This window comes from Panulirus ornatus, chromosome 4 (genome assembly GCF_036320965.1).
Source record: "Panulirus ornatus isolate Po-2019 chromosome 4, ASM3632096v1, whole genome shotgun sequence".
In the NCBI taxonomy this organism is placed as follows: domain Eukaryota; kingdom Metazoa; phylum Arthropoda; class Malacostraca; order Decapoda; family Palinuridae; genus Panulirus; species Panulirus ornatus.
The window spans coordinates 41,977,597-42,005,236 of record NC_092227.1 but is presented as its reverse complement, the minus strand read 5'-3'; the positions used below and the strand labels follow the sequence as shown (position 1 = coordinate 42,005,236).

At 40.7% G+C, this 27,640-nt stretch overlaps 1 protein-coding gene across 7 annotated transcripts in view; it reads right to left on the bottom strand.

The window, feature by feature from the left end:
* LOC139766013 (uncharacterized) overlaps positions 1–27,640 on the bottom strand; it is a 342,092-nt gene that overhangs the window by 221,147 nt on the left and 93,305 nt on the right. The window contains exon 1 of one of the 7 annotated variants that reach the window (XM_071694156.1): positions 10,274–10,616. The exons of the other annotated variants lie outside the window; for them this stretch is intronic. The gene's annotated coding sequence lies outside the window, so the exon portion shown is untranslated. Of the gene's footprint in view, positions 1–10,273; positions 10,617–27,640 lie in introns of those variants that run through there. 7 annotated transcript variants of the gene reach the window in all.

Here is a 27,640-nt window from a genome sequence, read left to right as displayed (position 1 = left end):
GAGGGTTTTGATTGAGAAGGTAAAGGCATGTACAGAGCATCACATTGGGGAAGAGCAGTGTGGTTTCATAAGTGGTAGAGGATGTGTGGATCAAGTGTTTGCTTTGAAAAATGTATGAAAGAAATACTTAGAAAAAAAGATGTATCTGTGTGTAGCATTTATGGACCTGGAGAAGGCATATGATAGGGTTGATAGAGATGCTTTGTGGAAGGTCTTAAGAGTATATGGTATGGGAGGTAAGTTGCTAGAAGCAGTGAAAATTTTTACCAAGGATGTAAGGTATGTGTACGAATAGGAAGAGGAGAGTGATTGGTTCACAGTGAATGTCGGTCTGCGGTAGGGGTGTGTGATGTCCCCATGGTTGTTTAATTTGTTTATGGATGGGGTGGTTAGGGAGGTAAATGCAACAGTTTTGGAGAAAGGGGCAAGTATGCAATCTGTTGGAGATGAGAAGGCCTGGGAAGTGAGTCAGTTGTTGTTGGCCAATGAAAAAGCTCTGGCGGCTGATTTGAGTGAGACCCTGCAGACGTTGGCGACTGATTTAGGAGGTGTGAAAGGAGAACGTTGAGAGTAAATGTGAATAAGAGCAAAGTTGTTAGGCTCAGTAGGGTGAAGGGACATGTTAATTGGGATCTGAGTTTGAATGGAGAAGAATTGGAGGAAGTGGAGTGTTTTAGATATCTGGAGTGGACTTAGCTGCAAATGAAACCATGGAAGCGGAAGTGAGTCACAGGGTGGGGAGGGAGCTAAGAGTTTGGGAGCGATGAAGAATGTGCAGAAGGAGAGAACATCATCTCTGAGAGCAAAAATTGGCATATTTGAAGGAACAGCAGTTCTAATGATATTATATGGTTGTGAGCCATGGGCTCTACACATGGTTGTATGGAGGAGGGTGGATATGAGGGCAATGAAATGTGTGAGGACAATATGTGGTGCAAGGTGGTATGATTAAGTAATGAATGGGTAATAGAGATGTGTGGGAATAAAGAGAGTGTGGTTGAGAGAGCAGAGGAGGGTGTGTTGAAATGGTTTGGACATATGGAGAGAATGAGGAAACGTTGACAAAGAGGATACGTGTGTCAGAGGTGGAGGGAACAAGGAGAAGTGGACGACCGACATTCACTGGGAACTAATCACTCTCCTCTCTTCCTACTGGTACACATGCCATACATCCTTGGTAAAAACTTTTCAATGCTTCTAGCAATTTACCCCCACACCATATACTCTTAAAACCTTCCACAAAGCATCTCTATCAACCCTATCATATGTCTTTTCCAGGTCCATAAATGCTAGATACAAATACATCTGTTTTTACAAGTATTTCTCACATACATTTTTCAAAGCAAACATGTGATCCACACATCCTCAAGCACTTATGTAACCACACTGCTCTTCCCCAATCTGATGCTCTGTACGTGCCTTTACCTTCTCAATCAATACCCTCCCATATAATCTAACAGGAATACTCAACAAACTTATGCCTCTGTAATTTGAACACTAACCTTTATCCCCTTTGCCTTTGTACAAATGAATTATGCATGCATTCCACCATTCCTCAGGCACTTCACCATGATCCATACATACACCGAATATCCTTACTAACCAATCAACAAGAAGTCACCCCCTTTTCTAATAAATTGCACTGCAGTACCATCCAAACCCACTGCCTTGCCGGCTTTTATTTTCCTCAAAGCTTTCACTACCTCTTCTCTGTTTACCAATCCATTCTCCCTGACCCTCTCACTTCGCGCACCACCCCGACCAAAACACCATATATCTGCCACTCTATTATCAAACACATTCAACAAACCTTCAAAATACTCATTCCATCTCCCCTTCACTTCATCACTACTTGTTGTTACCTCCCCATTTGCCCCCTTCACCGATGTTCCCATCTGTTCTCGTCTTACGCACGTTATTTACCTCCTTTCAAAACATCTCTTCATTCTCCCTGAAATTTAATGATAATCTCACCCCAACTCTCATATGCCCTCTCTTTCATCTCCTGCACCTTTCTCTTGACCTCCTGCCACTCTTATATATATCCCAGCCATTTGCATTATTTCCATGCAAGAATCTTCCAAACTCTTCTCCCTTCTCTTTCACTAAAAACCTTACTTCTTCATCCCACCATTCACTACCCTTTTCAATCTGTCCACCTCCCACCTTTCTCATGCCACATGCATCTTTTGTGCAAGACATCGCTGCTTCCCTAAATACATCCCATTCTTCCTCCACTTCCTTTACTTTATATTATACATAATCACTGATTCCCGCATCAGCAAGATAATGCCAGGAAACAGATGAAGAATGGCCCATCCACTCACAAATGTATGTATACATAAATGCCCACAAATGCACATAAACATATCAACATGTAAAAACATAATCACACACATAAGTAGACATATACATAAATATGCATGTACATATTCATACTTGCTTGTGTTCATCCACTCCTGTCACTACCCAGCCCCACAGGAAACAGCATTGCTTCCCCCTGCTTCAGGAGTGCTTTGGCCTTGTATGGAGTACTGTTCTAACATCTGAGGTGGTTCTACCTCTGCATCCTTACTTAACAAAGTTGAGTTGAAAGCAGCCTGACATCAATTCTCCCACGCTAACTTCAAAGGTTGCCTCAAGTGCTGTGTACGGCATTGTTGGTTCATCCTCTTCTATAGGTATTACTATGCTTTTTGCTCCCAAAAACTGGCTGCATAGACCACACAATAGTCGGCAATCTGCTGCATCCATGATTGCTGTTGCCGTTGGCAACTCAAGGATGGGCCATTTTGATAAATGTTTCTTTCCCTACACCTCAAAGCTTCGCAACTCTCTATTCTCGCAAATCTTTCCCAATAGCTACAACCAAGCACATTTTAGATCACAGGTTTTTCCCTTTTTCAAAAATTCAGAAATATTTTTCTTAGTCTTCTTTTTCTCTTTTTCATTAACCTTTTTATATTTCAATTAAGACCCTGCCTCGATGTGGACATTTGTTCATGACTAGAGCCTCTAATGAGAGAGAGAGAGAGAGAGAGAGAGAGAGAGAGAGAGAGAGAGAGAGAGAGAGAGAGAGAGAGAGAGAGAGAGAGAGAGAGAGAGAGAGAGATTTGGATGGTACTTACAAGGAAGGAGTGCAAATGACTGGATGTATAAGAGAAAGCGGCAGAGAGTGGCTTGGTGGGGAGAGAAGAGAAGGTGGAAGTCTTGCAGAAGAGGAAATCCGGCAAGGCTGAGGTAGTAGGTGGTACTGCCTTTGAATTTATTAAGAAAGGGGGTGACTGGGTTGTCGACTGATTGGTAAGGTATGTGTGAAACATGATGAAGTGCCTGAGGATTTTTGGACTGCATGTATAGTGCCAATGTACAAACATAAAGGGGATAAAGGTGAGTGCTTAAACTACAGAGGCCTAAGTTTGCTGAGTATAACTGGAAAACTGTATGGGAGGGTACTGATTGAGAGGGTGAAGGCATGTACAGAGATTCAGATTGGGGAGGAGCAGTGCGGTTTCAGAAGTGGTAGAGGGGGTGTGGATCAAGTGTTTTTGCTTCAAAGAATGTGTGTGAGAAATACTTAGAAAACAGATAGATTTGTAGGTAGCATCTATGGATCTGAAGAGGGCATATGATAAGGTGATAGAGATACTTTGTGGAAGGTATTAAGAATGTATGATGTGGATGGTAAGCTGCATGGAGCAGTGAAGAATTTTTATCAAGGGTGTGTGATGTCACCATGGGAGTTTAATTTGTTTATGGATGGGATAGTTAGGGAGGTAAAAGCAAGAGTTTTAGAGGGAGGGGTAAGAATGCATTCTGTTGGGGGTGAGAGGAAATGGGAAGTGAGTCACTTGTTCTTTGCCAATGATACAGCACTGGTAGGTAATTCCTGTGAGAAATGGCAGAAGCTGGCGACTAAAAGGGGAGGGAGTGGGGGACTTGAAATTCTCCCCTTGTTTTTTTTTTCTTTTTTAATTTTCAAAAAAAAAAAGGGAACAGAAAGGGAGCCAAGTGAGGATATTCCCTCTTAGGCTCAGTCTTCCGTTCTTAACGCTACCTTGCTGACATGGGAGATGGACAATATGTATGAATACATATACCTCGCGCGTGGGGGGACGGGGGTGCCATTTCATGTGTGGCACGGTGGCAATGGGAATAGATGGAGGCAGCAAGTAAGAATATGTACATGTGTATATATGTATGTCTGTGTATGTATATGTATGTATACATTGAAATGTATAGGTATCTATATGTGCATGTGTTGGCGTGTATGTATATACATGTGTATGTGGGTGGTTTGGGCCATTCTTTCGTCTGTTTCCTTGCGCTACCTCGCTAATGTGGGAGACAGCGACAAAGTAAAATAAATAAATATATAGAGTACGAGTAGGAAGAGAGGAAAGTGATTGGTTCCTGGTGAATGTCGGTCTGTGGTGGGGTTGTGTGATTTCTCCATGGTTGTTTAACTTATTTATGGATGGGGTTGTTAGGGAAGTGAGTGCAAGAGTTTTGGAGAGAGGGGCAAATATGCAGTCTGTTGTGGATGAGAGGGCTTGGGAAGTGAGTCAGTTATTGTTTGCTGATGATACAGTGCTAGTGGCTGATTCGGGTGAGAAATTGCAGAAGTTGGTGACTGAGTTTGGTAAAGTGTGTGAAAGAAGAAACCTGAGAGTAAATGTGAATAAGAGCAAGGTTATTAGGTTCAGTAGGGTTGAAGGACAAGTTAATTGGGAGGTAAGTCTGAATGGAGAAAAACTGGAGGAAGAAGTGTTTTAGATATCTGGGAGTGGATTTAGCAGTGGATGGAACAATGGCAGCAGAAGTGAGTCACATGGTGGGGGAGGAGGCAAAGGTTCTGGGAGCATTGAAGAATGTGTGGAAAGTGAGAACGTTACCTTGGAGAGCAAAAATGGGAATGCTTCAAGGAAGTGGTTTCAACAATGTTATTTGGTTGTGAGGCATGGGCTATAGATAAGGTTGTGCGGAGGACAGTGGATGTGTTGGAAATGAAATGTTTGAGGACAATATGTGGTGTGAGGTGATTTGATCAAGTAAGGAATGAAAGGGTAAGAGAGATGTGTGGTGATAAAATGAGTGTGGTTAAGAGTGCAGAAGAGGGTGTACTGAAATGGTTTGGTCAAATGGAGAGGATGAGTGAGGAAAGATCGATGAAGAGGATATATTGTCAGAGGTGGAGGGAACAAGGAGAAGCGGGAGACCAAACTGGAGGCGGAAGGATGGAGTGAAAAAGATTCTGAGTGACCAAGGCCTGAACGTACAGGAGGGTGAAAGGCGTGCAAGGAATAGGGTGAACTGGAACGATGTGGTATACTGGGATCGAAATGCTGTCAATGGATTGAACATGGGCATGTGAAGCGTCTGGGGTAAACCATGGAAAGGTCTGTGTTGTCTGGATGTGGAAAGGGAGCTGTGGTTTCGGTGCATTACACATGACAGCTAGAGACTGAGTGAATGAATGTGGCCTTTCTGTCTGTTCCTGGTGCTGCCTCAATGGGGGTATGCTATTTCCTGTGTGGCAGGGTGGCAATGAGAATGGGAGAAGGCAGCAAGTATGGATATGTCTGTGTATGTATATGTATGTATACGTTGAAATGTATAAGTATGTACATGTGCGTGTAGGCGTTTGTGTATATACATGTAAGTGGGTGGGTTGGGCCATTCCTCGTCTGTTTCCTTGTGCTACCTCGCTAACACAGGACTGTTAATAAAATAAAATAGATATAAGATGCTCCCTGACATACAACCTATGTGACTTTGACCAACCGTACACAGGACTGGAAAAAAATACATATTAAAAAAATATATGTAAATATATAAATTACACTTAGTCATATGTCCACCAGTGCTAATGGCTGCATGCATACAATAGGGAATGTTAGACAATGCCGACATTGTGTACATCGCAGCATCTCTCAGTTACCAATCGGTATGTGCTTGTTATTCAAGTGAATCTAATGAATCTTCGTGCCAGATTAAACCATTTTTGTATTAAACTCCAAAGATGATGAGCAAAAGGAAAAATCCATCACATGTTGATAGATCTGGTAAGAAGCCGAGGAAGATGCTTGATCTGAAATTGAAAATGAAGGTAATCACCCAATATGAAAGAGGAAAAAATGTTAATGTGATTGTACATGATCTACAGTTGTTCCATTTGACAGCCTCCGAAATTCTGAAGGACAACGAGAAAACATGTGAAGCAGTGGAAGGTATGATGAGTATGAAGTCTACAATAATAACAAAGCAACGACAAGGGACCATCCATGAAATGGAAAAGTTGTTGATGCTGTGGATGGAAGATCAAATTAAAAAATATATACCACTAAGCTTACTAACAATTCAAGAGAAGGCTAGAAGTCTTTTCTAGACTCTGAAGGAGCAAGCGGGAGAGGATTACATCGAGAACTTAACAGCAAGTTATTGTTGGTTTGAGAGATTTAAAAAAAAAGATATAGACTGCACAATGTTTGAGTCACAGGTGAAGCAGCAAGTGCTGATGAAGGAGCTGCCAAAAAACTTTATGAATAAATCTGAGAACTAAGAATCTTAACTGTATGGTAAGAAGAAACTACAGAATTATATAATAAAGCTGGTTGATAAAAAATGAGATAATCATGATAGAAAGTGAACAGGATAAAAGAAAGCTCCTAAGGTATACGAATTCTACATACCATGCTGACATACGGCCGGCTAGTGTCCATTTCAAGACATGACCGTTTGGTCAGAATGAAACTTGGATGTATGGATACTTTCGAAGGAATAGCAGTTTCAACAATATTATATGGTTGCGAGGCATGGGCCATAAATAGGGTTGTATGGAGGAGAATAGATGTGTTGGAAATGAAATGTTTGAAGACAATATGTGGTGTGAAGTGGTTTGATCAAGTAAGTAATGAAAGGGTGAGAGAGACATGTGGAAATACAAAGAGTATGGTCGAGAGAGCAGAAGAGGGTGTATTGAAATGGTTTGGATATTTGGAGAGAGTGAGTGAAGAGAGGTTGACAAAGAGGATATATGTGTCAGAGGTAGAGGAAACAAGGAGAAGTGGGAGACCAAATTGGATGTGAAAGGATGAAGTGAAAAAGATTTTGAGCGACTGGGACCTGAACATATACGAGGTTGAGACTAGAGTGAATTGGAACGATGTGGTATATTGGGGTTGATGTGCTGTCAATGGACTGAACCAGGGCATGTGAAACTTTAGGTGTAAACCATGGAAAAGTCTGTGAGGTCTGGATGTGTGTGGATAAGGAACTGTGGTTTCAGTGCATTTTACAAGACAGCTAGAGACTGAGTGTGAACGAATGTGGCCTTTCATAGTCTGTTTTCCTGGTACTTCCTCACTGAAGCAGGGGGTAGCGATGCTGTTTCCTGTGGGGCAGGGTAGTGCCAGCAATAGATGGAGGCAAGCAAGTATGAACATTTATGTGTGTATATATGTATGTCTGTGCATGTGTATATATATATGTACGTATATGTGTATATGAGTGGATGGGTCATTCTTTGTCTGCTTCCTGGCACTACCTCACTAACATGGGAAACAGCAATTAAGTATAAAATGAAAAAAAATTTTCTTTATTATACTTTGTCGCTGTCTCCTGCATTAGCAAGGTAGCATAAGCAAACAGACGAAAGAATGGCCCAACTCACCCACATGCACATGTATATACATACACGTCCACACACGCACATATACATACCTATACATCTCAACGTATACATATATATACACACACAAACATATACATATATACACATGTACATAATTCATCCTGTCTGCCCTTATTCATTCCCGTCGCCACCCCGCCACACATGAAATGACAACCCACTTCCCCTGCATGTGTGCGAAGTAGCACTAGGAAAAGACAACAAAGGCCACATTCGTTCACACACAGTCTCTAGCTGTCATGTATAATGCACCGAAACCACAGCTCCCTTTCCACATCCAGGCCCCACAAAACTTTCCATGGTTTACCCCAGACGATTCACATGCCCTAGTTCAATCCATTGACAGCACGTCGACCCTGGTATACCACATCGTTCCAATTCACTCTATTCCTTGCATGCCTTTCACCCTCCTGCATGTTCAGGCCCCAAACACTCAAAATCTTTTTCACTCCATCTTTCCACCTCCAATTTGGTCTTGCACTTCTCCTCGTTCCCTCCACCTTTGACACATAAACCCTCTTTGTCAATCTTTCCTCACTCATTCTCTCCATGTGACCAAACCATTTCAAAACACCATCTTCTGCTCTCTCAACCACACTCTTTATTATCTTTTTATCTTTTGTGCAAGCCATCACTGCTTCCCTAAATACATCGCATTCCTCCCCAACTCCCCTTACGTCCTTTGTTCTCACCTTTTTCCATTCTATACTCAGTCTCTCCTGGTACTTCCTGACACAAGTCTCCTTCTCAAGCTCACTTACTCTCACCACTCTCTTCACCCAAACATTCTCTCTTCTTTTCTGAAAACCTCCACAAATCTTCACCTTTGCCTCCACAAGATAATGATCAGACATCCCTCCAGTTGCACCTCTCAGCACATTAACATCCAAAAGTCTCTCTTTCATGAGCCTATCAATTAACACATAATCCAATAACACTCTCTCCTGCTTACATACATATACTTATGTATATCTCTCTTTTTAAACCAGGTATTCCCAATCACCAGTCCTTGTTCAGCACATAAATCTACAAGCTCTTCACCATTTCCATTTACAACACTGAGCACCCCAAGTACACCAATTATTCCCTCAACTGCCACATTACTCACCTTTGCATTCAAATCACCATCACTATAACCTGGTCTCGTGCATCAAAACTACTAACACACTCACTCAGCTACTCAATGGACTGAATCAGGGCATGTGAAACTTGTTTGGTAAACTATGGAAACTTCTGTGGGGTCTGGATGTGGATAGGGAGCTGTGGTTTTGGTGCAATACACATGACAAGTAGAGACTGAATGTTTGTCTATGTCAGACTGACATAGACAAACTGATACACTGGGATCAAGTATGGGTGGCTAATGAATTTTAATATTGATAAGGGCAAATTTTTACATATATGAAGTAAAAACAAGAAGAAAATTTACAGTATGAATTTTGTTGAATTGCATAAGGCAAATGAGGAAAAACACCTCAATGTAATAATCTCTGGTGATCTAAATCTAGGTAAGCAGTGTGGTGAAGCAGTGAAAAGAGTGAACAATATTCTTCTAATCATAGGTAGAGCTTTTGAATTTAAGTCCAAGGAAATCATCCTTACTCTCTACATTTCAATGGTTTGTCCACATCTTGAATATTACGTTCAGTTTTGGTCATCCTACCTAAAAAGGATATAAAAAGAAGAGAATACAGCATCCCGCTACCTAGATAATTTTCAGACTGAGAAAGAAATCCCACTAGAACAGATTAAACGACTTGAATCTATTTAGCTAAGAAAAGAGAAGGTTAAAGGGTAATGTAACAAGTATTCAAAATTATAAAAGGCTTCACCAATTTTGATCAATCAAGTTACTTAAGACATGATTTGCCTGATTTCACTTTTAATAATGGATACAAACTCATAAGTAAACATTTTAATGAATGAGGAAAAATACTTTTTCCTGAACAGTATTGTTAACATATGGAATGATTTGCAAATTAAAGAGGTTGAATGTCGTACTATGAAAACGTTTAAGTACAAACTTGACATACACTTCGCTTCAAGTCCAGGACTTACATTATTTGCACCTCCATAGTCATAGTTCCATGCCTTCAAACTTTCATCAACCAAATCTGCGAATTTCTCATACCTTCCACTACTACAAACAACCTTGATAGGACCCAGGGGTCTGTTGCAGCTTGAATTCCTCCTCTGTATTCCTTGGATTAACCCCCTGACTTTACCCCAAGACATTCCCAAGCCATCTTCAACCTTAACCTTATGCTTTGTTCCACTCATAGCAAGAACATCATATTCCTTTCCTCAGGCATAATATCTATCTCTCCCTTCTTGTAACCTCGTTTACATCGAAACACAGACACCCCAGCCTGAGCTTTCAAGGAAGATAAGCACTCCTTGTTTGGCTCTTTCTGTTCAGAAATGCCAACTCAAAATTTCACATGGCGCTACATGATTCACTCAAAAAAAATGCTAAACAGTAAATCAGCATCGAAAAAATCTTCTTCCAATTATTTCTGCCCTTTGAAGTGCCAAATTATTAATAACAGGTACAACTTACTGCTTTAACACTAAAACACCCACCACTATTCCAGCTCTGCTAATTCCCAATCTGCAATCTCTTCGTCCTCAGTGTCCTGGGGTTGTGGTGGTCTAAGTGAGGGTCCTGGTTGCAGATGTGATGACTCGTATGCTTTCGATGACCCAATGTTTTATAGTACTTCATTAGGTAGTTTATTATCATAACAGCAGTTTTCATTTTTTCTTGATAGTACTGCATTTAAGATCTTGGTAGCCTATTCTAAAGCTCTGACCTCATGATGTTCATATGACTAAAGATATGCTGTACATCAGTGTAGCAGTGAGGCAATGTTAGTACAGTCAAAGCCAACTCAAAGAAGTCACTGAAGGGATTTCTTCCTGTTGCATCCCTGAACGAGGATATCTCAGACCAGAGTTCTAGGGTGCCAATGTTCTGTTTCCACAATACATGATGTTGCTTCCTCCACTGTAACTCAATGTGTGTGAGTTCTTCGTTACCAGTAAACAAACATCTTTGCTAATTCCAGTATTCCAGGCTTTAGGGTTGCAAGCATTCACCTGCACTCACTGATGACAATGACTAACACTTGGACATTGTCTGGCAAAGGCTGACGAAGCTGCTTCACCAAATCCACTACAAACAGTATGCAACATCCTCGAATATCCTTTTCATCAGGAAACTTACATTGTACTAACTCCTTTTCAAACAAGTACCCCAAGTACGGATGTGGGTCTAAGTAATTCTCTACTGAATCTCCTTCCTTTAATTTTCTGCTTGGGATGACCTTTGAACTTATGCAATTAGTAAGTTGAATAAAGTCACAGCACTTTAGATGGAACCTGTCACCTCACTAAGATGATCAACATGAAGTAATGAACTGTGATCCGCAATGAAAAGTGATTTTTTCATCTCTCGTGCATCACTCACTTTTTAAAACGGAATTATGGTTTGTCTTTGAGTACTGAATGGCTCTCCAGCTTTCTTGTGTTCAGCTGTTTTGCTCTTTCAATACCACTGTTTGGCAGACAATGGACTATGGCAGTACTTAGCAGACATTTTGTTTCATCCCCCCCCCCCTCTACATTTCATGACCACTTTTCATGTTTGGGGTCTTTCAACTACTCTGCTCTTAAATGCTGTGCATATTTTTTACTCATTGTTGTAACGTACATGTAATGATGTGCACACTCACAACCAGCAATGTTCCAGTCCTTCATGACCCACGGATAGTTGTGTAACCACCAAGAGTCCGACAAACCTGACCTGACTTTAGGAGTGGGAGCCCGGGGAATACTCACGAAATCAACCAGTTTAAAAAATTTTCGAACATGTTCATTTCGATGATAATGAAACTCGTGCAATATTTGTATTATTTTCCTTGTTAACAGGTTTCGCTTAAACTTCCTATACCACATTAACATTCTATCAATGTCTGAATTTCCTCATAATTGAAAAACACTAAGTTTGGCACAAAAAAAAAAAAAAAAAAAAAAAAACGCCGAAAAACGAGCTAAGGCGCTACATAACAATTCAGGCGCTAGATCTAGCGCCAGGTTGGCAATTCTTCAGGATGAGGCTCTGTTTCAACTTTTAGAAACTTAAACGCATGGGGGGTTCCAGTCCACTCCCGCACCTGTCACCTATAACACACGAATACATGGCAGGTATCCACTTTTCATCTTGTTCAGTATCATCATCACTGATCATTATAATCAACACATTCACTAAAAAGTCATGTTCATTATTGCCATCAGTCATCAGTCACAATCACTAATCATGCTTACCTTTACTCATTATATTCACTCACTTACCATCATGTTCAATATAACTCACTTTAATGGTATCACTTGCATGTTCACTATCACTCCATCATTATATCATGCTCACAATTACTAAAGTTCGTGTTCATCTCTTTACACAACATTCACGTTCACCACCATATCAATCACTTTTCATCATCATAATGTTCACAATAAATCACTACAATATTTGCAAACTCAATGTAATGCTCATCAATGAACATCAAGTTCACTTTTACTTACTATCACATTTGCTCACTCCTCATTATGTTCACCATCATTGTAATGCTCAGTATCTTAATGCAATGTTCGCTATCATCATGTTTTTCACCCCAATATATTCATTGCTGTCAGTGCTGTCAGTGGATTGAATCAGGGCATGTGAAGCGTCTGGGGTAAACCATGGAAAGCTGTGTAGGTATGTATATTTGCGTGTGTGGACGTATGTATATACATGTGTATGGGGGTGGGTTGGGCCATTTCTTTCGTCTGTTTCCTTGCGCTACCTCGCAAACGCGGGAGACAGCGACAAAAAAAAAAAAAAAAAAAAAAAAAAAAAAAAAAATTCATTATTATTCACCATCATGTTCACTAGTTCATCATAATTATCACTACTACCATGTTTATCACTCCATTGTGCCCATTAACAATCTCCATCATTTTCACTATCACTCACCATCATGTCCACTGTCACTATGTTCATTATCACCAAGTCCATTAACACTAACAATCACGTTCATCACTAACCATGATGGTCACGATCATTTACCAATCATGTTCACTGTCACATCATATCTACAGTCACTAACATATTCAGTAATACTCACCATGTTCACAACCACACACCATGTTCACTGTCGGTGATGATAATGTTGTCACTCACAACCTAGTCCACGTCCACTCAACCCCATGTTCTTAAAACTCACATGTTCAATAATGCACACCATCATGTTCACTATACTCACCATCATCAATGTATCGAGTCTACGTCCCCCGGAAAACATACGGTTCCTGGTAATATTCTATTATCTTTTTTGCTCCAACAAACATCACCCTATCTCTAGTCTATGACTTGATCCTCAGAAGTAAGGTTAAAGAACGGTAGTGTCACAAGCGAAGTGAAGATACGTTTGCTGAAGTGGAGGTTACTAAAGATGAGTCTGCCGAGGGAGGAGCGAAATTGGGTTCCCCGGGGCGTGGCGAAGATGCGCTTGCTGATGAAGTGAGTTTTAGTTTACTGAAGATGTAGTGAAAGTGACTTTGTCGAGAATGAAATGAAGATGCAATTCTTAGAGGCACACTTCATTTGTTCGTGAATGTTGGTATTTCTGAATAAAGAATATCTTAGTGCCAAGTTTCATCAATACTGGTAGATATAAACAGGACCCTTTTACGAACAAAAAAATCTTTTCGCCACTACGAAAATCTCCAAGGCTTCATATAATTCAAAGTATGTATACATAAACTTAAAGCGGTAAGTTAGGGTGGCCGACGGTAACTGTTGGCATTTACAAGTAAAATCTGTGTTTCTGTGAAGACTGATTCAAGTCACTACTCTAGCAATTTCAATAATTTCCTTTGCAAGGCCTTTTTCACAATATATATCTCTATATATACAAGACGAAAGATTGGCCCAACCCACCCACATACACATGCATGTACATACACGTCCACACATATACATACCTATACATTTCAACGTATACATATATATACATAAAGAGACATTATATATATATATATATATATATATATATATATATATATATATATATATTTTTTTTTTTTTTTTTTTTTTTTTATTTTAAAATATTTGCCATTTCCCGCGTTCGCGAGGTAGCGTTAAGAACAGAGGACTGGGCCTTTTTTTGGAATATCCTCACCTGGCCCCCTCTGTTCCTTCTTTTGGAAAATTAAAAAAAAAAAACGAGAGGGGAGGATTTCCAACCCCCCGCCCCCTCCCTTTTAGTCGCCTTCTACGACACGCAGGGAATACGTGTGAAGTATTCTTAATCCCCTATCCCCAGGGATATATATATATATATATATATATATATATATATATATATATATATATATATATATATATATATATATATATATATAATTCATACTTTCTGCCTTTATTCATTCCTGTCGCCACCCCGCCACACATGCAAATGACAACCCCCTCCCCCGCACGCGCGCGCGGTACCGCCAGGAAAAGACAACAAAGGCCACATTCGTTCATACTCAAGTCTCTAGCTGTCATGTATAATGCACCGAAACCACAGCTCCCTCTCCACATCCAGGCCCCACAAAAACTTTCCGTGGTTTACCCCAGACATGCCCTGGTTCAGTCCACTGACAGCACGTCGACCCCGGTATACCACATCGTTCCAATTCACTCTATTCCTTGCACGCCTTTCACCCTCCTGCATGTTCAGGCCCCAATCGCTCAAAATCTTTTTCACTCCATCTTTCCACCTCCAATTTGGTCTCACACTTCTCCTCGTTTCCTCCGCCTGACACATATATCCTCTTTGTCAATCTTTCCTCACTCCATGTGACCAAACTATTTCAACACGCCCTCTCTTGCTCTCTTAACCACACTCTTTTTACTACAACACATCTCTCTTACCCTTTCATTACTTATTCGGTCAAACCACCTCACACCACAAATTGAGAGAGAGAGAGAGAGAGAGAGAGAGAGAGAGAGAGAGAGAGAGAGAGAGAGAGAGAGAGAGAGAGAGAGAGAGAGAGAGAATGGAAAAGGGGGTAAGGGAGAGAGGGGCATAATGGAAAAAAATAAGAGGAGGGAGGACAAGGGAAGGAGGGAAAGAGGAAGGAAACTCTGGCCGGCATTACAGTCAGCTAAATTAGTATGCCATTCAGGTCCGCATACAAATAACACCGCCATTAGACCCAGCGTTGGCTCATGCGCCAGCACAGAAGTGGAACACACTTCCCAGGCACCGGCTCCTCCTTTATGAACTTAACGGAGCTTTTCCCGACACCGAGATACGTATCACGCTACCTTCGTTATCGAAACTTTAGTTTGCTTTGCATACACGACGAAATCAACCATGTTCACTAGAAATATTAAGGATGGTGAAATTCTCAAGAACGCGGCATGTGAAGTTGGTTTAGGTCACTTCGTATTCAAAGGCATAGCTATCGTTATTAAAGGACCATTTTTACTAGCATCATCTACATGAAGTTCTTTCACAAGCACATTAAAATCTATTGTTTCTTTACACATTCGAAGTCAGGTGCATGAATCTAAACAGTGAAAAGCAAAGAATCTTAAATTGTTCGTTCATTAGTATATGGTATCTCATTAGCGTCATACAATATTAGGGGTACATGTATTTTGCATATATACGACACTACGATAATTTCATGGCAACCATGCTCGAAAAAGAGGTTATATGCATGGCAACTTCCAAATAATATTTGGTTTTTCAACATTGATAACAGCAAACACTATTTCTAAAAATAGAAGTATTACTCGTCTGTCGCAACTGCCCGTCATCATTATTAGTTTCATTGTCAACCGTAATGAATCCTATTCTGATATATATGTTACGTAGCATGTACATAATAAACTTATATAACATAACCTACACCAAACGTAACCTACACAAGGTTTCTACTAGTCAAGGTCAATAAGGGTTACGGTTCCAATTATGTGTTACCTGCCATGCATTACATTACTCATACGTGACTGCAAACGATAATATATATTACGTACACTTATCACTTATTTTGCATGGTATGTCTGCCTCTGCAACTCTTTAATACATACATACTTCACTGGTTTCTTTGAACAGTCTGCTGTTTTGGGCCGCGGCCTTCAGGCTTACGTAGGTACTTTCCATTGCCTGGCTAGTCAAGTAATCACTGTATATATATATATATATATATATATATATATATATATATATATATATATATATATATATATATATATATATATATCCATTTGCTTTTCTAAGTATTTCTCACATACATTCTTCAAAGCAAACACCTGATCCACACATCCTCTACCACTTCTGAAACCGCACTGCTCTTCCCCAATCTGATGCTCTGTACATGCCTTCACCCTCTCAATCAATACCCTCCCATATAATTTACCAGGAATACTCAACAAACTTATACCTCTGTAATTTGAGCACTCACTCTTATCCCCTTTGCCTTTGTACAATGGCACTATGCACGCATTCCGCCAATCCTCAGGCACCTCACCATGAGTCATACATACATTAAATAACCTTACCAACCAGTCAACAATACAGTCACCCCCTTTTTTAATAAATTCCACTGCAATACCATCCAAACCTGCTGCCTTGCCGGCTTTCATCTTCCGCAAAGCTTTTACTACCTCTTCTCTGTTTACCAAATCATTTTCCCTAACCCTCTCACTTTGCACACCACCTCGACCAAAACACCCTATATCTGCCACTCTGTCATCAGACACATTCAACAAACCTTCAAAATACTCATTCCATCTCCTTCTCACATCACCGCTACTTGTTATCACCTCCCCATTTACGCCCTTCACTGAAGTTCCCATTTGCTCCCTTGCCTTACGCACCCTATTTACCTCCTTCCAGAACATCTTTTTATTCTCCCTAAAATTTAATGATACTCTCTCACCCCAACTCTCATTTGCCCTTTTTTTCACCTCTTGCACCTTTCTCTTGACCTCCTGCCTCTTTCTTTTATACTTCTCCCACTCAATTGCATTTTTTCCCTGCAAAAATCGTCCAAATGCCTCTCTCTTCTCTTTCACTAATACTCTTACTTCTTCATCCCACCACTCACTACCCTTTCTAAACAGCCCACCTCCCACTCTTCTCATGCCACAAGCATCTTTTGCGCAATCCATCACTGATTCCCTAAATACATCCCATTCCTCCCCCACTCCCCTTACTTCCATTGTTATGGATCTGGAGAAGGCATATGATAGAGTTGATAGAGATGCTCTGTGGAAGGTATTAAGAATATATGGTGTGGGAGGCAAGTTGTTAGAAGCAGTGAAAAGTTTTTATCGAGGATGTAAGGCATGTGTACGTGTAGGAAGAGAGGAAAGTGATTGGTTCTCAGTGAATGTAGGTTTGCGGCAGGGGTGTGTGATGTCTCCATGGTTGTTTAATTTGTTTATGGATGGGGTTGTAAGGGAGGTAAATGCAAGAGTCCTGGAAAGAGGGGCAAGTATGAAGTCTGTTGGGGATGAGAGAGCTTGGGAAGTGAGTCAGTTGTTGTTCGCTGATGATACAGCGCTGGTGGCTGATTCATGTGAGAAACTGCAGAAGCTGGTGACTGAGTTTGGTAAAGTGTGTGGAAGAAGAAAGTTGAGAGTAAATGTGAATAAGAGCAAGGTTATTAGGTACAGTAGGGTTGAGGGTCAAGTCAATTGGGAGGTGAGTTTGAATGGAGAAAAACTGGAGGAAGTGAAGTGTTTTAGATATCTGGGAGTGGATCTGTCAGCGGATGGAACCATGGAAGCGGAAGTGGATCATAGGGTGGGGGAGGGGGCGAAAATTTTGGGAGCCTTGAAAAATGTGTGGAAGTCGAGAACATTATCTCGGAAAGCAAAAATGGGTATGTTTGAGGGAATAGTGGTTCCAACAATGTTGTATGGTTGCGAGGCGTGGGCTATGGATAGAGATGTGCGCAGGAGGATGGATGTGCTGGAAATGAGATGTTTGAGGACAATGTGTGGTGTGAGGTGGTTTGATCGAGTAAGTAACGTAAGGGTAAGAGAGATGTGTGGAAATAAAAAGAGCGTGGTTGAGAGAGCAGAAGAGGGTGTTTTGAAATGGTTTGGGCACATGGAGAGAATGAGTGAGGAGAGATTGACCAAGAGGATATATGTGTCGGAGGTGGAGGGAACGAGGAGAAGAGGGAGACCAAATTGGAGGTGGAAAGATGGAGTGAAAAAGATTTTGTGTGATCGGGGCCTGAACATGCAGGAGGGTGAAAGGAGGGCAAGAAATAGAGTGAATTGGAGTCATGTGGTATACAGGGGTTGACGTGCTGTCAGTGGATTGAAGCAAGGCATGTGAAGCGTCTGGGGTAAACCATGGAAAGCTGTGTAGGTATGTATATTTGCGTGTGTGGACGTGTGTATGTACATGTGTATGGGGGGGGGGGGGTTGGGCCATTTCTTTCGTCTGTTTCCTTGCGCTACCTCGCAAACGCGGGAGACAGCGACAAAGTATAAAAAAAAAAAAAAAAAAAAAAAAAAAAAAATATATATATATTATATATATATTATATATATATTATATATATATATATATATATATATATATATATATATATATATATATATATATATATATATATATATATTTTTTTTTTTTTTTTTTTGGCTTTGTCGCTGTCTCCCGCGTTTGCGAGGTAGCGCAAGGAAACAGACGAAAGAAATGGACCAACCCACCCCCACACACATGTATATACATACGTCCACACACGCAAAATATACATACCTACACAGCTTTCCATGGTTTACCCCAGACGCTTCACATGCCCCGATTCAATCCACTGACATCACGTCAACCCCGGTATACCACATCGCTCCAATTCACTCTATTCCTTGCCCTCCTTTCACCCTCCTGCCATACCATAGTTTTTAACATGATTAAACACGGCATTTGATTCCTGTCCCGTTCTTATACTATATTTATGTTGCTTAAGTCTAACAGAAAGATCCTTACCGGTCTGACCAACATAAAATTTATGATAATTTCCACAAGGCACTTTATAGATGCCTCCAAGAGAATTTTCTGAATTCCTGATTAAGATATTCTTTATAGCATTATTGTTGCTAAAGACAACATTTACATTAAAGGACTTAAGCAACATGGGAAGTAAAGTGAAACTATTATTAAAAGGGAGAACTAAAAGATTCTTGGTGTCAATGGAAGGTTTGGGCTCAACTCTATTAAATGATTTCTTTGCTAACTTAAGGGATTTATCAATGAAAGATCTAGGGTACTTTAACTCAGATCCAATGGAATATATCTTCTCACTAACTCATCATCAATAAACTCTGGACTGCAAACACGTAATGCCCTGAGGAACATAAATTGAAATGATGATAATTCAACTCTGTCATGTTGAGATGAGTAATAATGGATATATGAGCATACATTGGTGGGTTTGCTGTATATGCTAAACTTAAACTTGTTTCCTTGCCTATGGATCATGCAATCTAAAACTGGTAACATACCATTATTTTCATTTTCTACAGTAAATTTGATGGAAGGTACTAAACTGTTAAGGGGAGAAATATTTGTAAATTTTCATTTGTTGACCAAACACAAAGAACATATCTAAACCAAATTGCATTAGAAGGTAAGATATACTTTAGTAATTCTGTTTCAAAAAATTTCATCTAAGGATTACTTAGTACAGGTGATAGAGGGTTACCCATTGCCATACCAAATTTTTGAGAATAATAATCTCCACTGAATTGAAATACACAGTCTTTTATACACTATTTTATCAGTTCAATGAAAACAGACTTTGAAACAGGTAAATGAAAATCATCCAAGACATCAAATAAATATTCTAAAAGGTCATCAACTGGAGCTTTGGTGAAAAGTGAGGAAACATCAAAGCTAACTAGTTTGAAATCAAAATTAACATTGATATTGTTTAGCTTGTTGACTAAATCTACATTGTTCATGATATTAGAATTTGATACCTTACCCACTAAAGGGCTTAATTAAGAAACTAACCATTTTGACAATTCATATGTGATGGAGCCTACTGAACCCACTATAGGTCTTGCTGGAAAATTGCGTGCGTGTGTGTGTGTGTGTGCTGTTTCAAGTGTGGCGGGGTGGCGACGAAAAGGATAAGGCAGCAATTATGAATATGTACATGTGTCTGTGTATGTATATGTATGTATATGTTGAAATGTATAGGTATGTGTACGTGCGTGTGTGGGCGTTTATGTATATACAAGTGTATGCTGGTGGGCTGGGCCATTCTTTCGTCTGTTTCCTTGCGCTACCTCGCTAACGCAGGAGACAGCGACGAAGTATAATAAAAACACATATATATGAATATATATACGCACAAGGCACAGAACCTCGTCAAGTGACGGTCAGGCGGGAAGGTCAAGTAGGAAATGTGATCACCAAAGGCAGGGGTCAGGTCACCCAAGACACGGGTCGGGTGATCAGAGGCAAGTGGCGGGTGACCAAAGACTGGGGTCTGTCATGGATTACCTAGTCCACTTGTAAGATCTTGACGATTCTTTTGACTGTGAAAGACTATAACTCATATACATGCCTACATTGATTATATTATGAAAGATGTGTTTAATAATAGTACATACTGTGATAGTTCTCATCTGCAACTTAAATAACAGGATACATTTTTTTCTTTTAGCGTTGGTCCACTCAATATATATATATATATATATATATATATATATATATATATATATATATTATCCCTGGGGATAGGGAAGAAAGAATACTTCCCACGTATTCCTTACGTGTCGTAGAAGGCGACTAAAAGGGGAGGGAGCGGGTGGCTGGAAATCCTCCCCTCTCGTTTTTTTTTTTCTTTTAATTTTCCAAAAGAGGGAACAGAGAAGGGGGCCAAGTGAGGATATTCCCTCAAAGGCCCGGTCCTCTGGTCTTAACGCTACCTCGTTAACGCGGGTAATGGCGAATAGTATGAAAGATATATATATATATATATATATATATATATATATATATATATATATATATATATATATCGCGGATAATATTGATAACGTGATGATCACAATTGTCCGAGATAATAATGATGGAGGGTGAATCGCACTTGAAGTGGAGTTCAGATAATTTTCTTTATCAGTGCTTTTCAACACAATACACAAACATGTTTCGCGGAGACATCCCGTCTCATCATGTGTAAACAATTAATAGTTTCAAATCCCAACACCAGCACGAAAACTTGTACATCCTGTTACCCGCCAAGCCATGTTTGCTCCCAGGTATCTAAAACACTTCACTTCCTCTATTTTTTCTCAAGTCATACTCATCCCAACTCTGCTAAACCTAATAACTTTGCTTTTATTCACATTTACTCACAACTTCCTCCTATAGCACCACCCTTCCAAACTCAGTCACCAACTTCAGCAGTTTCACACACGAATCTGTCACCGGTGCTGTATCACCAGCAAACAACAACTGACTCGATTCCCAGGCCCTTCAATCCCTTACAGACTGCATACTCGCCCCTCTCTCTAAGACCGGCCTTTACCTCCCTCACCACCCCATCCGTAAACAAATTAAACCATGGTGACATCACACACACCTGACGTAGACCAACCTTCACTTGGAAGCATTCACTTTCCTCTCCTCCTACTCGTACATATGCCTTGCACTCTTTATACAAACTTCTCACTGTTTCTAAGCATCTCTAGCAACCTATCATATGCTTTCTTCAAATCCATAAGTGCCACATACAAATCCATCCATTTCTCTAAGAATTTCTCGCACATATTCTTCAAATAAAACCACTTATGAAACCACACTGTTCCTCCCCTGTATAATGCTCTGTGCATGCCTTCATTCTCTCAGTTACTATTCTACCGTACAACTTAACAGGTATACTCAACAAACTTATACATTTGTAATGTGAACACACCTTTATCCCCTTTGCCTTTACACAATGGCACCGCACATGCATTCCGCCAATCCTAAGACACCTCACCATGATCCACACATACAATGAAAAATCGTAACAAAGCAATCAACACAGTCACCCCCTGTCTTAATAAATTCAACAGCAATACTATCAACTCCAGCCGCCTTGCCACATTTCATCTTACGCAAGGCTTTTACCACCTCATAAAACCACCCCCCCCCGTTATTCTTTTACTTCGCATACCATACCGACCCAAACACCCTATATCTTCCACCCTATTATCAAACAGTCCTTTAAAATAACTCACTCCACCTCCCTCCTCACTTCATCACTATCTGTCCCCACTCTCACTTTTGTCCCCATTACCAATGTTCCTAATTGTTCTGCTTTTCGCGCATTATTGAACTACTTTCAAAACATCTTATTCTCCCTAACGTATACTGATGCTCACCTCACCTCTTATTTCCCCTCTCTTTTTATTTACCCCTGAAAGTTCTTCCTGACCTTGTTCCGACACAAACGCCTCCCCTGTCTCTTTCATTAACAACTTTATTTCTTCATCCCACCACTCACTACCCTTTCCAATCTGCCCACCTCCCACCTTTCGCATGTCACATGCATCTCTCGCACATCTCTTCCATTCCTCTCCCATTCCCCTTACTTATCTATTCTCAACCTCTGCCATTCTACAGTCAATCTCTCCTGGTTTTCTTCACACAAGTCTCTTTTCCAAGCTTACTTACTTTCACCACTTTCTTCTCACCAGAACTGCTTCCTCTTTTCCTAAAACCTCTACAAATCTTCACCCTCGCCTACAAAGAATAGTGACCAGACTTCCTACGAGTTACCCCTCTCAGCAAATATACACCGGAAAGTCTCTCTGTTACACGGCTATCGATCAATATGTAATTCAATAATGCCCACTGATCATCTCTCCCAAACACAGGTGTACTTGTGTGTGTCCCTCTTTTTAACCCAGATATTATCAATCATCAGTCCTTTTTCATCACACAACTCCACAAACTGTTCGCCATTTCCATTCACAATACGGAATATCCCATGATCCCTAGTTGCAACCTCAACTACCATATCACTCATCCTCGCATTCAAATCACCCATGACTAATAGCCGGTCTCCTGCATCAAAACTGTTGACACGCTCACTCATTCGCTCCCAAAACACTTGCCTCTTATCATCTTTTTTCTCATGGTCAAAAGCATAAGCAATAATAATTATCCATCTCATCCTATCCACCTTCATTCTTTACCGACATCAAACTAAAAATCACTTCCTTACACTTTTGCATACTCCCACAACTCCGGCTTCAGTAATAGCACTACTCATTCGTTAATTCTTGTCCTCTCACCAACCCCTGACTTTACACCTAAGACATTTCCAAACCATTCTTCCCCTCCACCCTTGAGCTCATTTTCACTCAGAGCCAGAAAATCCACGTTTCTTTCTTCAAACATACTGCATGTCTCTCATTTCTGCTCATCTTGGTTACGTCCATACACATTCAAAAACCACAGCCGGAGCCTTCTCGGAGGATGAACAGTCACCACATGGCTTCTGTTCCATCCTTTAAAATATGAAATAAAAGAAGGGGAAGGTTTCCAGCTCCCATTCATACCCCCTTTAGTCGTCTCCTACGACAGGCAGGGAATTCTTTCTCCCCTAACCGAGGGATATATCTATCTATCTATCAATCTATATATATATATATATATATATATATATATATATATATATATATATATATATATATATATGCGGGGGGCCAGAAATCCTCCCCTCCTTGTATTAACTTTCTAAAATGGGAAACAGAAGAAGGAGTCACGCGGGGAGTGCTCATCCTCCTCGAAGGCTCAGAGTGGGGTGCCTAAATGTGTGTGGATGTAACCAAGATGTGAAAAAAGGAGAGATAGGTAGTATGTTTGAGGAAAGGAACCTGGATGTTTTGGCTCTGAGTGAAACGAAGCTCAAGGGTAAAGGGGAAGAGTGGTTTGGGAATGTCTGGGGAGTAAAGTCAGGGGTTAGTGAGAGGACAAGAGCAAGGGAAGGAGTAGCAATACTCCTGAAACAGGAGTTGTGGGAGTATGTGATAGAGTGTAAGAAAGTAAATTCTCGATTAATATGGGTAAAACTGAAAGTTGATGGAGAGAGGTGGGTGATTATTGGTGCATATGCACCTGGGCATGAGAAGAAAGATCAAGAGAGGCAAGTGTTTTGGAAGCAGCTGAATGAGTGTGTTAGTGGTTTTGATGCACGAGACCGGGTCATAGTGATGGGTGATTTGAATGCAAAGGTGTGTAATGTGGCAGTTGAGGGAATAATTGGTATACATGGGGTGTTCAGTGTTGTAAATGGAAATGGTGAGGAGCTTGTAGATTTATGTGCTGAAAAAGGACTGATGATTGGGAATACCTGGTTTAAAAAGCGAGATATACATAAGTATACTTATGTAAGTAGGAGAGATGGCCAGAGAGCGTTATTGGATTACGTGTTAATTGACAGGCGTGCGAAAGAGAGACTTTTGGATGTTAATGTGCTGAGAGGTGCAACTAGAGGGATGTCTGATCATTATCTTGTGGAGGCTAAGGTGAAGATTTGTATGGGTCTTCAGAAAAGAAGAGTGAATGTTGGGGTGAAGAGGGTGGTGAGAGTAAGTGAGCTTGAGAAGGAGACCTGTGTGAGGAAGTACCAGGAGAGACTGAGTACAGAATGGAAAAAGGTGAGAACAATGGAAGTAAGGGGAGTGGGGGAGGAATGGGATGTATTCAGGGAATCAGTGATGGATTGCGCAAAAGATGCTTGTGGCATGAGAAGAGTGGGAGGTGGGTTGATTAGAAAGGGTAGTGAGTGGTGGGATGAAGAAGTAAGAGTATTAGTGAAAGAGAAGAGAGAGGCATTTGGACGATTTTTGCAGGGAAAAAATGCAATTGAGTGGGAGATGTATAAAAGAAAGAGACAGGAGGTCAAGAGAAAGGTGCAAGAGGTGAAAAAAAGGGCAAATGAGAGTTGGGGTGAGAGAGTATCATTAAATTTTAGGGAGAATAAAAAGATGTTCTGGAAGGAGGTAAATAAAGTGCGTAAGACAAGGGAGCAAATGGGAACTTCAGTGAAGGGCGCAAATGGGGAGGTGATAACAAGTAGTGGTGATGTGAGAAGGAGATGGAGTGAGTATTTTGAAAGTTTGTTGAATGTGTTTGATGACAGAGTGGCAGATATAGGGTGTTTTGGTCGAGGTGGTGTGCAAAGTGAGAGGGTTAGGGAAAATGATTTGGTAAACAGAGAAGAGGTAGTGAAAGCTTTGCGGAAGATGAAAGCCGGCAAGGCAGCAGGTTTGGATGGTATTGCAGTGGAATTTATTAAAAAAGGGGGTGACTGTATTGTTGACTGGTTGGTAAGGTTATTTAATGTATGTGTGACTCATGGTGAGGTGCCTGAGGATTGGCGGAATGCGTGCATAGTGCCATTGTACAAAGGCAAAGGGGATAAGAGTGAGTGCTCAAATTACAGAGGTATAAGTTTGTTGAGTATTCCTGGTAAATTATATGGGAGGGTATTGATTGAGAGGGTGAAGGCATGTACAGAGCATCAGATTGGGGAAGAGCAGTGTGGTTTCAGAAGTGGTAGAGGATGTGTGGATCAGGTGTTTGCTTTGAAGAATGTATGTGAGAAATACTTGGAAAAGCAAATGGATTTGTATGTAGCATTTATGGATCTGGAGAAGGCATATGATAAAGTTGATAGAGATGCTCTGTGGAAGGTATTAAGAATATATGGTGTGGGAGGCAAGTTGTTAGAAGCAGTGAAAAGTTTTTATCGAGGATGTAAGGCATGTGTACGTGTAGGAAGAGAGGAAAGTGATTGGTTCTCAGTGAATGTAGGTTTGCGGCAGGGGTGTGTGATGTCTCCATGGTTGTTTAATTTGTTTATGGATGGGGTTGTTAGGGAGGTGAGTGCAAGAGTTTTGGAAAGAGGGGCAAGAATGAAGTCTGTTGTGGATGATAGAGCTTGGGAAGTGAGTCAGTTGTTGTTCGCTGATGATACAGCGCTGGTGGCTGATTCATGTGAGAAACTGCAGAAGCTGGTGACTGAGTTTGGTAAAGTGTGTGAAAGAAGAAAGTTAAGAGTAAATGTGAATAAGAGCAAGGTTATTAGGTACAGTAGGGTTGAGGGTCAAGTCAATAGGGAGGTAAGTTTGAATGGAGAAAAACTAGAGGAAGTAAAGTGTTTTAGATATCTGGGAGTGGATCTGGCAGCGGATGGAACCATGGAAGCGGAAGTGAATCATAGGGTGGGGGAGGGGGCGAAAATCCTGGGAGCCTTGAAGAATGTGTGGAAGTCGAGAACATTATCTCGGAAAGCAAAAATGGGTATGTTTGAAGGAATAGTGGTTCCAACAATGTTGTATGGTTGCGAGGCGTGGGCTATGGATAGAGTTGCGCGCAGGAGGGTGGATGTGCTAGGAATGAGATGTTTGAGGACATCCACCCTCCTCCGCACAACTCTATCTATAGCCCACGCCTCGCAACCATATAACATTGTCGGAACCACTATTCCTTCAAACATACCCATTTTTGCTTTCCGAGAAAACGTTCTCGCCTTCCACACATTTTTCAACGCTTCCAGAACTTCCGCCCCCTTCCCCACCAAATGATTCACTTCCTCTTCCATGGTTCCATCCGCTGCCAGATCCACTCCCAGATATCTAAAACACTTCACTTCCTCCAGTCTTTCTCCATTCAAACCTACCTCCCAACTGACTTGTCCCTCAACCCTACTGTACCTAATAACCTTGCTCTTATTCACATTTACTCTCACCCTTCTTTCACACACTTTACCAAACTCAGTCACCAGCTTCTGCAGGTTCTCACCCGAATCAGCCACAAGCGTTGTATCATAAGCGAAAAACAACTGACTCACTTCCCAAGCTCTCTCATCCATAACAGACTGCATACTTGCCCCTCTCTCCAAAACTCTTGCATTCACCTCCCTAACAACCCCATCCATAAACAAATTAAACAACCATGGAGACATCACACACCCCTGCCGCAACCCGATATTCACTGAGAACTAATCACTTTCCTCTTTTCCTACACGTACACATGCCTTACATCCTCGATAAAAACTTTTCACTGCTTCTAACAACTTACCTCCCACACCATATATTCTTAATACCTTCCACAGAGCATTTCTATCAACTCTTATCATATGCCTTCTCCAGATCCATGAATGATACAAACAAACCCATTTCCTTTTCTAAGTATTTCTCACATACATTCTTCAAAGCAAACACCTGATCCACACATCCTCCACCACTTCTGAAACCAGAAGGGCATGACCTTAAGGCCTCAACTGCCCGTGCCTTCTAACATAAAAAAAAATCAATGTTAATGGACCAGTTCCTTAAGTGATCTTTAAACATGACTTCCATCGATTAATCATGCATTTTATATATTCTCTCAAGGTTCCGTATTAAACTGAAAGTGAACCTCATTCTCTTGTTTTCATAGTGTCCGACGTGGCAAAGGCAAAAAAATGTCCCTAGCATGAGAAAAATGATCGAAAAATCAATTATGGCTTCGCAAGCGCTTTCGGACCTGACTATTAAAGGCAGAAATTTTGTATGAAGAGGGAAAGACGAACAAAGGAAAAGAATTCCACAGCTTAGTGCTAACTTGGAGGAAAGACGTTAAGTATTAAGGCAGCCAATTCCTCTAGTGGCCAGTCTCAGAAAAAAAAAGTTCTATGTAAATAGAGACAAAATCTTAGGAATTGGTATGCAATGTATCTACATCAGGAGTATTTCGATATGAAATTTCCTTAATTAGTTTTCAGACTATGGAGGGGGGGGGGGGGGAATGGAACACCCCCACAAAAAAAAAGTCATCAGGCTCTTAATTTTTTTTTATGTTGTTGGGAAATACGATCTCGAGCAATTCTGTATCAGAATATCGT